General features: G+C 44.1%; 1 pseudogene; it reads right to left on the minus strand.

The window, feature by feature from the left end:
• Nucleotides 1-10,552: 10,552 nt before the first annotated feature.
• LOC128045493 (60S ribosomal protein L23a-like) lies at nucleotides 10,553-11,017 on the minus strand (annotated as a pseudogene).
• Nucleotides 11,018-13,306: the final 2,289 nt, after the last annotated feature.

Here is a 13,306-nt window from a genome sequence, read left to right on the forward strand (position 1 = left end):
GGGTGGTTCCGCCGCGTCTGAGGTGAACTCCAAGTGCGGACCTCTAGGCTGCAGGTCCCATTTTATCCTCTGTTTCTGGCGACTGATGGCCTCCGGTCGCATCTTCCTCCATCTCGACCGGGCTCCCGGTACTGACGGAACCGGAAGTTGGGACCTTGTCACTCCCTCCCCTTGAAGGGGCGGAGATGAACGGTGCCAATTCCACCAATGGGGTTCTGAATCTTCAGCCTCTCCCCCCGCCCCCGCAGCAAGAGTGGAAGTTCCTGGCAGCCCTCTTGAATTCGGGCAGAGGCCACGCCTTCATGAGCTCGGACATGCCCTCAGCTGTACAGCGCATGCGTTTTCTTTCCACTTGGTGGAAACTGAGTCCGCCGGCCCTGCTTGAGTATCTTGTCCTAACTGGGTCACCTTGTGTTTCGATACTATTGGGATCCTTAAATTCAAAGCTCATCTGTTATTTTTCTCATCTCTTGAGCCAAAACAGAGGCTAATGTGCTGACCAGGGAGGACTAAATTTAGACAACCAATTTTAACGTTTGAGAGCTCAAAGAATTGCAGGAATAGAGGACATCCTGGAGGTGGAGTAGTCTCTCCCAGCTCTAAAACAATTTGCCTATACATGGATTTAAAAGAAGAGGCAGAACCCTTTAAATAAGGGACTGGGAGGTGGGGTATGGGGTGGCGAATAGATTCATTTCAAAATAGATATTTCTACACCGCCACAAACAGACAACCCAATTCTTTAAATGGGTAAAGGACTTGAATAGACATTTCTCTAAAGAAGGTAGCCAAAAAGCACAGGAAGAGATGCTCAGTATCATTAGAGAAAAACAAATCAAAATCATAAGATCTCACTTCACACCCACTTGGGTGGCTAAAATTAAAACTAGCAAGCAAACAACAACCTGGAAAGTAAGGAGTGTTAGCAAGGATGTGGAGAAACTGGAACCTTCAGGCATTGCTGGTGGAAATGTAAAGTGGTTTAGCTGGTGTGAAACAGTTTGATTGTTCCTCAATAGGTTAAGCTACGTTAATATATAACCAAACAATTTCACTCTGAATAAGTATCTGAAAGAGTTGAAAACAGATGTTCAAACAAAAACTCGTAACACAAATGTTCATAGCAGCACTATTGCAATAGCCCAAAAGTAGAAACAAGGGTTCCTTGTTTATCTGTACAATGGGGCATAAGCTATTTAAAATAAAATATGGATACATACTACAATGTCGATGAGAATTTTCAAACCATTATGCTAAGTGAAATAAGCCAGACACAACAGTCCCATATTGTGCAATTCTATTTAGATGCAATATGCAAAATACACAAATGTATATAGACAGAAAGCAGGTTAAGTGGATTAGCGATTCCCAGGAACTGGAGGGAGGAGGAGTGGGAGTGACTGTTTAATTAATACAGAGTTTCTGTTTGGAGTGATGAAAGTGTTCTGGACCAGATAGTGGTGATGATTATACAACATTGTGAATGGCTAAATGTCAGCAGTAGTAAATTTTATGTTATACGTATTTTAGGTGGCACTAGTGGTAAAGAACCCACCTGCCAATGGGCTTCCCTGTTGGCTCAGAGGGTAAAGAATCTGCCTGCAATGCGCGAGACCTGGGTTCAGTCCCTGGGTTGGGAAGATCCCCTGGAGGAGGGCATGGCAACCCACCTCAGTATTCTTGCCTGGAGAATCCCCATGGACAGAGGGAGCCTAGCAGGCTACAGTCCATGGGGTTGCAAAGAGTCAGACACCACTGAGCAACTAAGCACAGCCAGTGCAGGAGATTCACAAAACGGATTTGATCCCTGGTTCGAGAAGATTTCCTGGAGGGTGGCATCAGTATTCTTCAGTATTCTTGCCTGGAGAATTCCATGGACAGAGGAGCCTAGCAGGCTACAGTCCTTAGGATTGCAGAGTCAGGCATGACTAAATTGACTTAGTATGCAGGTACAAAGAATTTGATAGTTCTAGGAAAGATCCGTCCTGAACACCAGATTTGTATTGATGACTGCCACAAAGTATCAAATGGGCATTTCAAACTTATTGTGAAAGTTAGTCTTATGTCAGTCTGGCTAGCGCTATGAAGGTGAAAGTGAAAGTTCCTCAGTCTTGTCTGGCTCTTTGCCACCCCATGGACTAGTCCATGGAATTCTCCAGCCAAGAATACTGGAGTGGGTAGCCTTTCGCTTCTCCAGGGGATCTTCCCAAACCAGAGACTGAACCCAGGTCTCCCGAATTGCGGGCGGATTCTTCATCAGCTGAGCTATCAGGGAAGCCCAGGACTATAATACTTATTCACTAGTAGATGTTGCTGTGAAGATGTTTTGTAGGTGTGATTAACGTCCACAATCAGTTGACTCTAAGTAATGATTACCTTGATAATGTGGATGGGTCTCACTCAGTCAGGCGAACGTGTTGCCTTTGGAGCGACACTGAGGTTTCTTTGGGAAGAAATTCTGTATCAGGACTTCAGCATGGTGGGGGTATGTAAAATGAATAAACAGCAAGGATGTACTGTATAGCACAGGAAACTATATTCAATACCCTATCATGAAATATAAAGTAGTACCCTATAATGAAAAAGAATCTGAAAAAGAATATTTATACATATAGCTGAATCACTCTGCCGTACACCTGAAACAACACACCATTGTCAATTAACTACATTTCATTTTTTTTAAGGGTTAAAAAAAATAAAGACTGCAGCATCAACACCAGTGTTCACAGCAGCACTATTTATAGTAACCAAGATATGGATACCATCTAAATGTCCATCAACAGATAATGGATAAAGAAGATGGGGTATACAGACAATAAATGCTGGAAAGGAGGGAGAGAAAAGGGAACCCTATTGCACGGTTGGTGGGAACGTAAACTGATACAGCCACTATGATGAACAGTTTGGAGATGCCTTCAAAAACTAGGAATAAAACTACCATATGACCCAGCAATCCCACTACTGGGCATAAACCCTAAGAAAACTACAATTCAAAAAGACACAGATACTCCAAGTTTCATTGAAGCATCACTTACAGTATTCAGGACATGGAAGCAGCCTAGATGTTCATCAACAGATGAATGGATAAAGAAAATGTGGTTTGTGTGTGTGTGTGTGTGTGTATAGAGAGAGAGAGAGACTAGAATATTACTCAGCCATAAAAAGGAACAGATTTGAGTCAGTTATAGTGAGGTGGATGAACCTAGAGCCTGTTGGACAGAGTGAAGTGAGTCAGAAAGGGAAAAACAAATATTGTATATTAACACATATGTATGAAATCTAGAAAAATAGGACTGATGAATGTATGTTCAGGGAAGGAATGGAGATGCAGACGTAGAGAATGGACCTGTGGCCACAGTTGGGGAAGGAGAGGGAAGGGAAAATTGAGAAAGTAGCATTGACATATATATATACACTGTCTGGGGAAAAATAGATAACCAGTAGGAAGCAGTTATATAACACAGGAAGCCCAGCCTGGCACTCTGAGATCATCTAGAGGGGTGGAATTGGATGGGGAGAGAGGGAGGCTCATGAGGGAGGGGATACATACATACTTATGACTGATTCGCATTGTTTTATGGCAGGAACAAACACAACATTGTAAAGCAATTATTCTCCAATTATTAGTTTTAAAAAAGAGTAATAAAAAATATGCCAGCAAATTTGGAAAACTCAGCAGTGACCACAGGACTGAAAAAGGTCAGTTTCCATTCCAATCCCAAAGAAAGGCAATGCCAAAGAATGTCAAAACTACTGCACAATTGCACTCATCTCACACACTAGTAAAGTAATGCTCAAAATTCTCCAAGCCAGGCTTCAATAGTATGTGAAATGTGAACTTCCAGATGGTCAAGCTGGATTTAGAAAAGGCAGAGGAAGCAGAGATCAAATTGACAACATCCGTTGGATCATCAAAAAAGCAAGAGAATTCTAGAAAAATATCTACTTCTGCTTTATTGACTATGCCAAAGCCTTTGACTGTGTGATCACAACAAAGGGTGGAAAATTCTTCAAGAGATGGGAATACCAGACCACCTGACCTGCCCCTGAGGAATCTGTATGCAGGTCAAGAAGCAACAGTTAGAACTGGACATGGAACAACAGACTGGTTCCAAATCAGGAAAGGAGTACATCAAGGCTGTATACTGCTCCCCTGTTTATTTAACTTATATGCAGAGTACACCATGCAAAATGCTGGGCTGGATGAAGCACAAGCTGGAATCAAGATTGCCGGAAGAAATATCAATAACCTCAGATATGCAGATGACACCACCCTTATGGCAGAAAATGAAGAAGAACTAAAGAGCCTCTTGATGAAAGTGAAAGAGAAGAGTGAAAAAGCTGGCTTGAAACTCAACATTCAAAAAACTAAGATCATGGCATCTGGTCCCATCACTTCATGGCAAATAGATGGGGAAATAATGGAAACAGTGACAGACTTCATTTTCTTGAGCTCCAAAATCACTGCAGATGGTGACATGAAATTAAAAGATGTTTGCTCCTTGGAAGAAAAGCTATGACCAACCTAGACAGCATATTAAAAAGCAGAGACATTACTTTGCCAACAAAGGTCTGTCTAGTCAAAGCTATGGTTTTTCCAGTGGTCATGTATGGATGTGAGAGTTGGACTGTGAAGAAAGCTGAGAGCCGAAGAACTGATGCTTTGAACTGTGGTGTTGGAGAAGACTCTTGAGAGTCCCTTGGACTGCAAGGAGATCAGATCAGTCAATTATAAAGGAAATCATCCCTGAATATTCATTGGAAGGGCTGATGCTGATGCTGAAGCTCAAGCTCCAATACTTTGGCCACCTGATGTGAAGAACTAACTCACTGGAAAATTCCCTGATGCTGGAAAGATTGAAGGCAGGAGAACAGGATGGTTGGATGGCATCACCGACTCGATGGACATGAGTTTGAGCAAGCTCCAGGAGTTGGTGATGGACAGGGAATCCTGGCATGCCACAGTCCATGGGGACGCAAAGAGTCAGACATGACTGAATAACTGAATTGAACTGAATAAAAAAAGCAACATGATAGAACAATCTAGTCATGAGATTAAGGGTGTAGAAGTATGATGTAAATTCTAGAAGCCTATATAAAGGTGGACAGTATTCCAATCCTAATTTAAAAAAAAAGAGATATGGTACATATATACAATGGAATATTACTCAGCTGTGATAGAGTATATATATAAATTATAGAAGCATTTTATATTGTTTTAAAATATAGATTATTATTATTATTAAATATGGGGTGATTAATTACATATATATTAATATGTCAAAACTAGAACTCTTGTTCTTCCCTGAAATCTCACCCACCTGTTTCTCTTCATCTCAGTTCACTGGCAAATTCATCCTTCCGTTCACTCAGAACAAAAATCCTGGAGCCATCCTTTTTTTAAAAAAATATTTTACGTATTTAAAAATTTTTAAATAAATTATTAGCCAGTTTTTTTTGAAGTAGAGTTAATTTATAATATTGTATTAGTTTCAGGTGTACAGAAAAGTGATTCAGAAATACATATGTATATATATATTCTTTTTCAAATTATTTTCTATTATAGGTTGTTACAAGATATTGAATATAGTTCCTAGAGCCATCATTAACTGTTCTTTTTTTCCTCATATATCACACACAATCCATCATCAAATACCATTGGCTTTATCTTAAAAATATATCTAAAGCTGTGGCCTGGGAGGAAATATTTGCAAATTATGCAGCCCACAAGGGCTTCATTTCCAAAGTATACGAACAGCTCATACAATTCAATTTAAAAAAAAAGAACTCAACCAAAAAAGGGGTAGAATGCTTAAATAAATATTTCTCCAAAGAAGACATACAAATGGCCAACAGGCACATGAAAAGATGGTCAACATCACTAATTCCTAGAGAAATGCAAATCAAAACTACAATAAAGTACCACCTCATACTACTCAGAATGGCCATCATTAAAAAAAGTCCTCAAATAACAAATGCTGGAGAGGATCTGGAGAAAAGGAGCCCCGTTACACTGCTGGTGGGACTGTAAATTGGTGCAGTCACTATGGGAAACAGTATGGAGGTTCCTCAGAAAACTAAAAATAAAGTCGCCATAGGATCCTGCAGTGCCACTTCTGGGCATACATCCAGAGCAAACTATAATTCAAAAAGATGCATGCACCCCCAATGTTCATTGCACTGCTTATAATTAGCCAACCTAAATGTTCATCAACAAATGAATGGCTAAAGATGTGGTACATACATGCCATGGAATACTACTCGGCCATAAAAAATAATGCCATTTGCAGCAACATGGATGCAACTAAAGATGATCACGCTAAGTGAGGAAAGGCAGACAGAGAAAGACAAGGATCACATAGTATCACATGTGTGGAATGTGAAGTATATTTCAAGTGAATATATCTGCAGAACAGAAACAGACTCACAGATGTAGAAAACAGATTTGCAGTTGACAAGGTCAGGGGGTGGTTTGAGAGTTTGGAATTAGTAGATCAAATTATCATATACAGGGTAGATAAACAACAAGATCCTACTGTATAGCACAGGTAACATAGGATATATATTCAACATCCTGTGATAAACCATAATGGAAAAGGATGTGAAAAAGAATGTATATGTATATGTGCGTGGTCAGTTGAGTCCGACTCTGTGACCCTATGGACTGTAGCCCATCAAGCTCCTCTGTCCACGGGATTTTCCAGGCAAGACTACTGAAGTGTGTTGCCATTTCCTCTTCCAGAGGATCTTCCCGACCTAGAGATCAAACTCCTGCGCTGGCAGGCAGATTCTTTACCACTGAGCCACCTCGGTAGCCCACGTATATGTATATGTATGTATCTGAATCACTTTGCTAGACAGTAGAAATTAACACAACCCGTAAATCAACTATACTTCAGTAAAATAAAATTTTAAAATGGCCAGAGCTTGAGTATTTCCCACCACCTCCATGCTGCTGCTGCTGCTGCTGAGTCACTTCAGCTGTGTCCGACTCTGTGCGACCCCATGGACGGCAGCCCACCAGGCTCCCCTGTCCCTGGGATTCTCCAGACAAGAACACTGGAGTGGGTTGCCATTTCCTTCTCCACACCACCTCCATACTACCACCCTAATCTCAGCCACTATCATCTCCTACCTGGATTATTCCAGGAGCTTCCTCACTGGTTTCTTTGCTCCCACCCTTGCTTCTGCTATGTACTAACCAGAATAAAGCAACCAGAGTGATACTTTTAAACTTTAAGTCAGATCAAGTCCCTCGTCTGTTTATAATCCTTCAATGACTCCCCAGTTTATTTCAAGTAAAGGTCAAAGTCTTTACAGTGACGGACAGGGTCCCATAATCTTCGCCCACATACAGACAGCATCTTTCTCATTTCACCTACTATTCTCATTTCTGCCTCAGGGCCTTCACACTGGCTGTTGCTTCTGTCTGGAAGTTCTTTCTTCAGGCATTCACATAGCTCCGACTTTCCCTTACTTCATTGTTTTATTGCTCAAACACTGTCTTATAAATGAGACCTACTCTGAATTTCCTATTTAAACTTGTAGACACCCCTCCCACTCTCAACCTTCTTTCTCCAATTCAAGTTTTGTTTTTTTTTCCCTCCATAGCACATCACCATTTAAAGTACCCTATCTGAAGTTCCCTGGTGGCCTAGTGGTTAGGATTCCGGGCTTTCACTGCCGTGGCCCAATTGGGGAAGATCCTGCAAGCTGCATAGTCAAAAAGTTGTTTATATAGTACTCTATTTTATTTATCTCTCTTCTGCACTAGAATGTAGACTCTGTGATGGCAAGAATTGCATCTGTTTTGTTCACTGACATGCCCACAATATGTAACAGTGCCTGTCACCCAGTAGGTGCTCAGTAAGTATTTTTTAAATTATTTATTTTAATTGGAGGCTAGTTACTTTACAGTACTGTAGTGGTTCCTGCCAGACATCAACATGAATCAGCCACGGGCGCACATGTGTCCCCCATCCAGAAACTCGCTCCCACCTCCCTTCCCATCCCGTCACCCAGGGTCATCCCAGTGCACCAGCCCTGAGCACCCCGTCTCATGCATCAAACCTGGACCGGCAGTCCACTTCACATATGATAATATACACGTTTCAACACTACCCTCTCAAATCATCCCACCCTCACCTTTTCCCACAGAGTCCAAAAGACTGTTCTGTACTCTGTGTCTCTTTTGCTGTCTCGCATACAGGGTCATCATTACCATCTTTCTAAATTCCATATATATGTGTCAGTATACTGTATTGGTGTTTTCCTTTCTGGCTTACTTCACTCTGTATAATCGGCTCCAGTTTCATCCACCTCATTAGAACTGATTCAAATGTATTCTTTTTAATGGCTGAGTAATACTCCATTGTGTATATGGACCACAGCTTTCTTATCCATTCATATGCTGATGGACATCTAGGTTGCTTCCATGTCCTGGCTATTATAAACAGTGCTGCGATCAACATTGGGGTACACGCGTCTCTTTCACTTCTGGTTTCCTCAGTGTGTATGCCCAGCAGTGGGATTGCTGGGTCATATGGCAATTCTATTTCCAGTTTTTTAAGGAATCTCCACACTGTTCTCCATAGTGGCTGTACTAGTTTGCATTCCCACCAACAGTGTAAGAGGGTTCCCTTTTCTCCACACCCTCTCCAGAATTTATTGTTTGTAGACTTTTGGATAGCATCCATTCTGACTGGTGTGAGATGGTACCTCATTGTGGTTTTGATTTGCATTTCTCTGACAATGAGTGATGTTGATTATCTTTTCATGTGTTTGTTAGCCATCTGTACGTCTTCTTTGGAGAAATGTCTGTTTAGTTCTTTGGCCCATTTTTTGACTGGGTCGTTTATTTTTATGGAATTGGTTGCTCAGTAAATATTTGTTAAACAAAGGAATGGATTTCGGCACTGAGAGAGTGCTTACCATATGCCAGGTACACAGAAACACAATGAAGAAACAGCACTGTATGAAAATGGTTATACTGGGGTAAACATTGGTCACTAACTCTGCATGGGCAGTTAGAGGCCAGTCCACAGAGAGGATGCTGTTCTAGGGGGGAGTCAAAGCATGTCCAAAGGAACCTGACTGTTGGTCCCTCTAGGCAGAATGTCTTTTCATCTCTGTGTCATCAAGGCCTGGAGTAGTGCTAGGCACTCAATAAAGCTTCCCGCAAAGCTGTGTAGAGAAGCTCACGATCTCCAAGTAGTGTCTAGGTGTGGATGGGGGAGCTGGAGACAAGCCATGCCATACCAAGGGGTTTTCATCTTTCTAAATCTGGATTTAGAGGTTTAGGCAGGCCTTATTTTTTCCTTCCTTCCTTTTCTTTCTTTCTTCCTCCCTCTCTTCCTTCCTTCCTCTCTTTCTTTCCTTCTCTCTTAAGCTCCCTTTGACTGGAGAGTGGAATCCAGGATGGGAGTAGGAGAAGGTGGCAGAGGCTGGTCAGGGATCGGCTCCGGCTGTCATAGGAAGGGGTCTGGGCCACTGGGAATGAAGAGGTCCTGAGGAATTCCAAGAAGAGGGAGGAGGAAGAGGGGATGAGATTGGTGGTATACTAAATGCGGAGAACATAAGAGAAAAGAGGTCCCAGGCTTCCGCATTGCAGTATGGTTAACCAGCATGGGGAACAAAGGAGGGGAAGCAGGTTTGAAAGGGTTGATAAATTCAGTTGTGGACACATTGCATTAGAGATATCTGTGGTGTATCCGGGTGGTGGTTGGGGTGGAAGGTACAGGAGGCCTGAGCTCGCAATACTCTGTCCCGCACCCCACTTCTCCCCCACCCCACCCTGGGCTCTGATTGTTTCCATCTATCCCTTTTGCTGGATTGTAAGCCCTTCGAGGGTAAGAAGCAGGTCTGACTTGTGTTTCTCCCCAGGTCAGATTCTCTCTCTCTCTCTCTTTTTTAAGTAAAAAGAAACAAATTTTGGCTGTAACACCTGGCATGTGGGATCTCAGTTCCCCTGACCAAGAATCGAACCTGCACCCCCTACAATGGAAGCCCAGAGTCCTAACCACTGGACCATCAGGGAAGTCCCGAGGCCTGATTCTGAACCACGCAAAGTACTGAGTGCTTGTTTGCTGAATGAATGAATCTGCATCCTTGGTTGAGGAGTGAGAGTGGAAGCAATAGGCATGGAAGATATTATCCAAGGGGACTTTTCAAGGGAAACAAAAAAAAAAAGAGAAGCGCTTGGAGGACGCTGAAAAGCACAGCCAGAGAGGCAGGAAGGTACACAAAAGCACTGCAGCCGGGGGCCAAAGCGTAGGTGTTACAAGAAGGAACTGTCACTGATGTCAAAGACTGCAGAGAGGTCAGCTAGGCTGAGACTGACCAGGGTTTTGCTGTCATAAATGGTAAGCATTTTCCAAGCGCCTCCCCTCACGAGAGCATCGTGCTTCGCTCTGTAGGCTGTGGAGATGGGAAGCAGATACACCTGTCCCCAGGGTGCTGAGCATCCAGCAGGAGCAACTACATGTGCCATCCCATTCTGTGTTACATTCTTTGTGGAAACTTTTATACTGAGAAGTAGCCGGCTGGATTCAGTTTAGATGATCCCAGTTCTATTGGCAACCTCCAAAGAAAGCATCGTAGTCAGGAGCCAGTTGAACACAGGCCTTCTTTTCTTCATCAGGCCTGATCAGAGTGTTGACCTTGGCCACAGAGCTCTTTCACAGCCTGTTTAGCCTGGTGCTTGTTGGTCGTGACATCCACAGTGAACCCCAGTGAGTTGCTGCTGTTCCCTGTCTTCTTCCTGGCTGATGCAGTGGTGAGGGGGAACTTGCTGATAACATAGTGGTCAAGCGTGTTTCTCCCAGGGGCGCTCTTCCAAGGATTTGGGGGCTGCCTCCTAGCCACAGTATTCTGGGTGCCGGAAATGTAGGTAACATCGGACTGTCCTCTTTTGGTAGCTCTGGACGCCTTTCAACACTGCTTTCTTGGCCTTCGAAGACTTTGCTCTGGCTTTGACTTTCAGAGGGGCAGGGGCCTCCTCCTTCGCCTTCAGTGCCATCTTTGTGAAAACCTGTATTCTACATTCTTATGGTTGGGTCTAAGTACCTCTGAACAATACAGACAGTGAGTGCTGGGGAAATCTTAGGGAAAGACTAAGCAGCCAGAACTGGAGCAGACTGGGAAGAGAAGGAGGAGACAGCCCCTAAACTGTGCCTGAGAGGGAGATGCAGAAAGAGTATCCAGAGTGATGTCGGCTGGAGGTAGAGGAGGGAAAGAGAAAACATGGGGTTCCGGGAGCCCCCAGGTCACCTGGATAAAGAGGTCCGACAGTGTTATCCTTGTCCTGGCCAGAGCACAGGGGAAGGCTAGGCTCTGGAGCTGTGTATTTGACAGAGAGGGATCCATAACACTTAAAGCAGGAAGTTTCCTGTGCATCCCTTCCCTCTGAGAAGTGAAGAAATTGAGGTGCAGACGGGAAGGTGCCCAAGTCTATCGTCAGCAGATCACAGGCAGGAGCTCAGTCCTGGCCCTGTGCCCTTTCCACTGGCCCACAGCCCTTGACCTAGAGGTCATGCAGGAGCCATAAGGAGACAGCCTGGAAAGGATGCTCAGAACCGTGAAGGGTGGGCCTCAGGACAGAAGTGATGAGAGGAAGGAAAGGAGCCAACAAGGGAGAAAGAAACAAAAAGCCAAATACCTCCAACGAAGAATCCGTAGCAGACAGGATCTTGTGATATCTGCACACCCATGCCGACTGCGGCATTATTCTCAACAGTGAAGAAGTAAAAACTACCCAAATGTCCATCAACAGATCAGCAAACAAACTGCGGTCTCTACATACAATGGAATATTAATCAGCCTCAAAAAAGGAAGAAAATCCTGTCCTATGCAACAAAATGGATGAACCCGGAGGCCAGTACGGTGAGTGAGATAAGCCAGTCACACAAGATCAAATATAAGACACCTAAAGTAGTCAGACTCATAGACAGAAGACAGAATGGTGGTTGCTAGGGGTTGAGAGAAGGAGGAAATGTTCAGTGAGCATCAGCTTTTAGGTTCACGAGCTGAAAAAGTTCTAGAGATCTGCTATACAATGATGGGAACGTAGTTCACACGCTGAACTGTATGCTTAAACTGTATGGTTTGTTGCTGTTTAGTTGCTACATCATGTCTGATTCTGTGACCTCATGGACTGTAGCCCGCCAGGCTCCTCTGTCCATGGGGTTCTCCAGGCAAGAATACTGGAGTGGGTTGCCATTTCCTTCTCCAGGGGATGGAACCCACATCCCTGCATTGTAGGCAAATTCTTTACCACTGAGCCACCAGGGAAGCCAAAGCTGTATGGTTAAGGGGGTAAATTTTATATTACCATGTTCTTCTTACCACAACTGAGAAATTCTTAAACATCTTCTAAAGAAAAAGCCATTGTAGAAGAGAGTGGCTGCTGCTGCTGCTGAGTCGCTTCAGTCGTGTCCGACTCTGTGCGACCCCAGAGACGGGGGCCCACTGTCTCTGGGATTCTCCAGGCAAGAACACTGGAGTGGGTTGCCATGTCCTTCTTCAATGCATGAAAGTGAAGAGCGAAAGTGAAGCCGCTCTGTCGTGCCCGACTCTTAGCGACCCCATGGATTGCAGCCCACCAGGCTCCTCCGTCCATGGGATTTTCCAGGCAAGAGGACTGGAGTGGGGGGCCGCTGCCTTCTCCGCAGCAGAAGAGAGTTATGAGGAATCTAGCAAAGAGCGGATATATGTTTAGGTTTAACTGATTCGCTTTGCTGTACAGCGTAAACTAACACACCGTTGCAAATCAACTATACAGCAATAAAAATTTAAAAAGAGTGAGTTGTGAGAAGGGTAGCATGGCCAAGGTGTGAAGACTACACAGAGATCAAGGCCAGCGAGAGGCTTATGGAAAATCGCGAAGAGTCATCTAAGTAGAGAGGTGGGGGGGGAGCCAGCCTGCAGGGGATTAAAGAGGGTGAGGGTGACACTGAGGGTGCTGGGGGGACAGCCAGAATGAACCCGGCCCGGTGTTCAGTAGTTGACAGGAAAGAGTTTAGTGAGGGTGCAGGGGGCAGACTGAAAGTGCGGAGTTGCAAGAAGGATCATTGCTTTTTCCCCTTCGGTACAGAGAACGCCCAGTACACTTGTGGGTGGAAGAAGGGAGATTAACAGGGAGGGAGCAGTAAAGTGGGGAGGGCAGGGGAGGGCATCTTGGCATGGCCCGTGGAAGGGCCAGCGCACCTGTTAGCCTTGGATGGAAACAGGACGAACGTTGTGACAGGATGCAGAGTGGGAGGGTGATAAGGGGGTGTGCACAGAGCATTTGTCAGATATTAGGAAGGAT

Source organism: Budorcas taxicolor, chromosome 3 (assembly GCF_023091745.1).
Source record: "Budorcas taxicolor isolate Tak-1 chromosome 3, Takin1.1, whole genome shotgun sequence".
Classification (NCBI taxonomy): Eukaryota; Metazoa; Chordata; class Mammalia; order Artiodactyla; family Bovidae; genus Budorcas; species Budorcas taxicolor.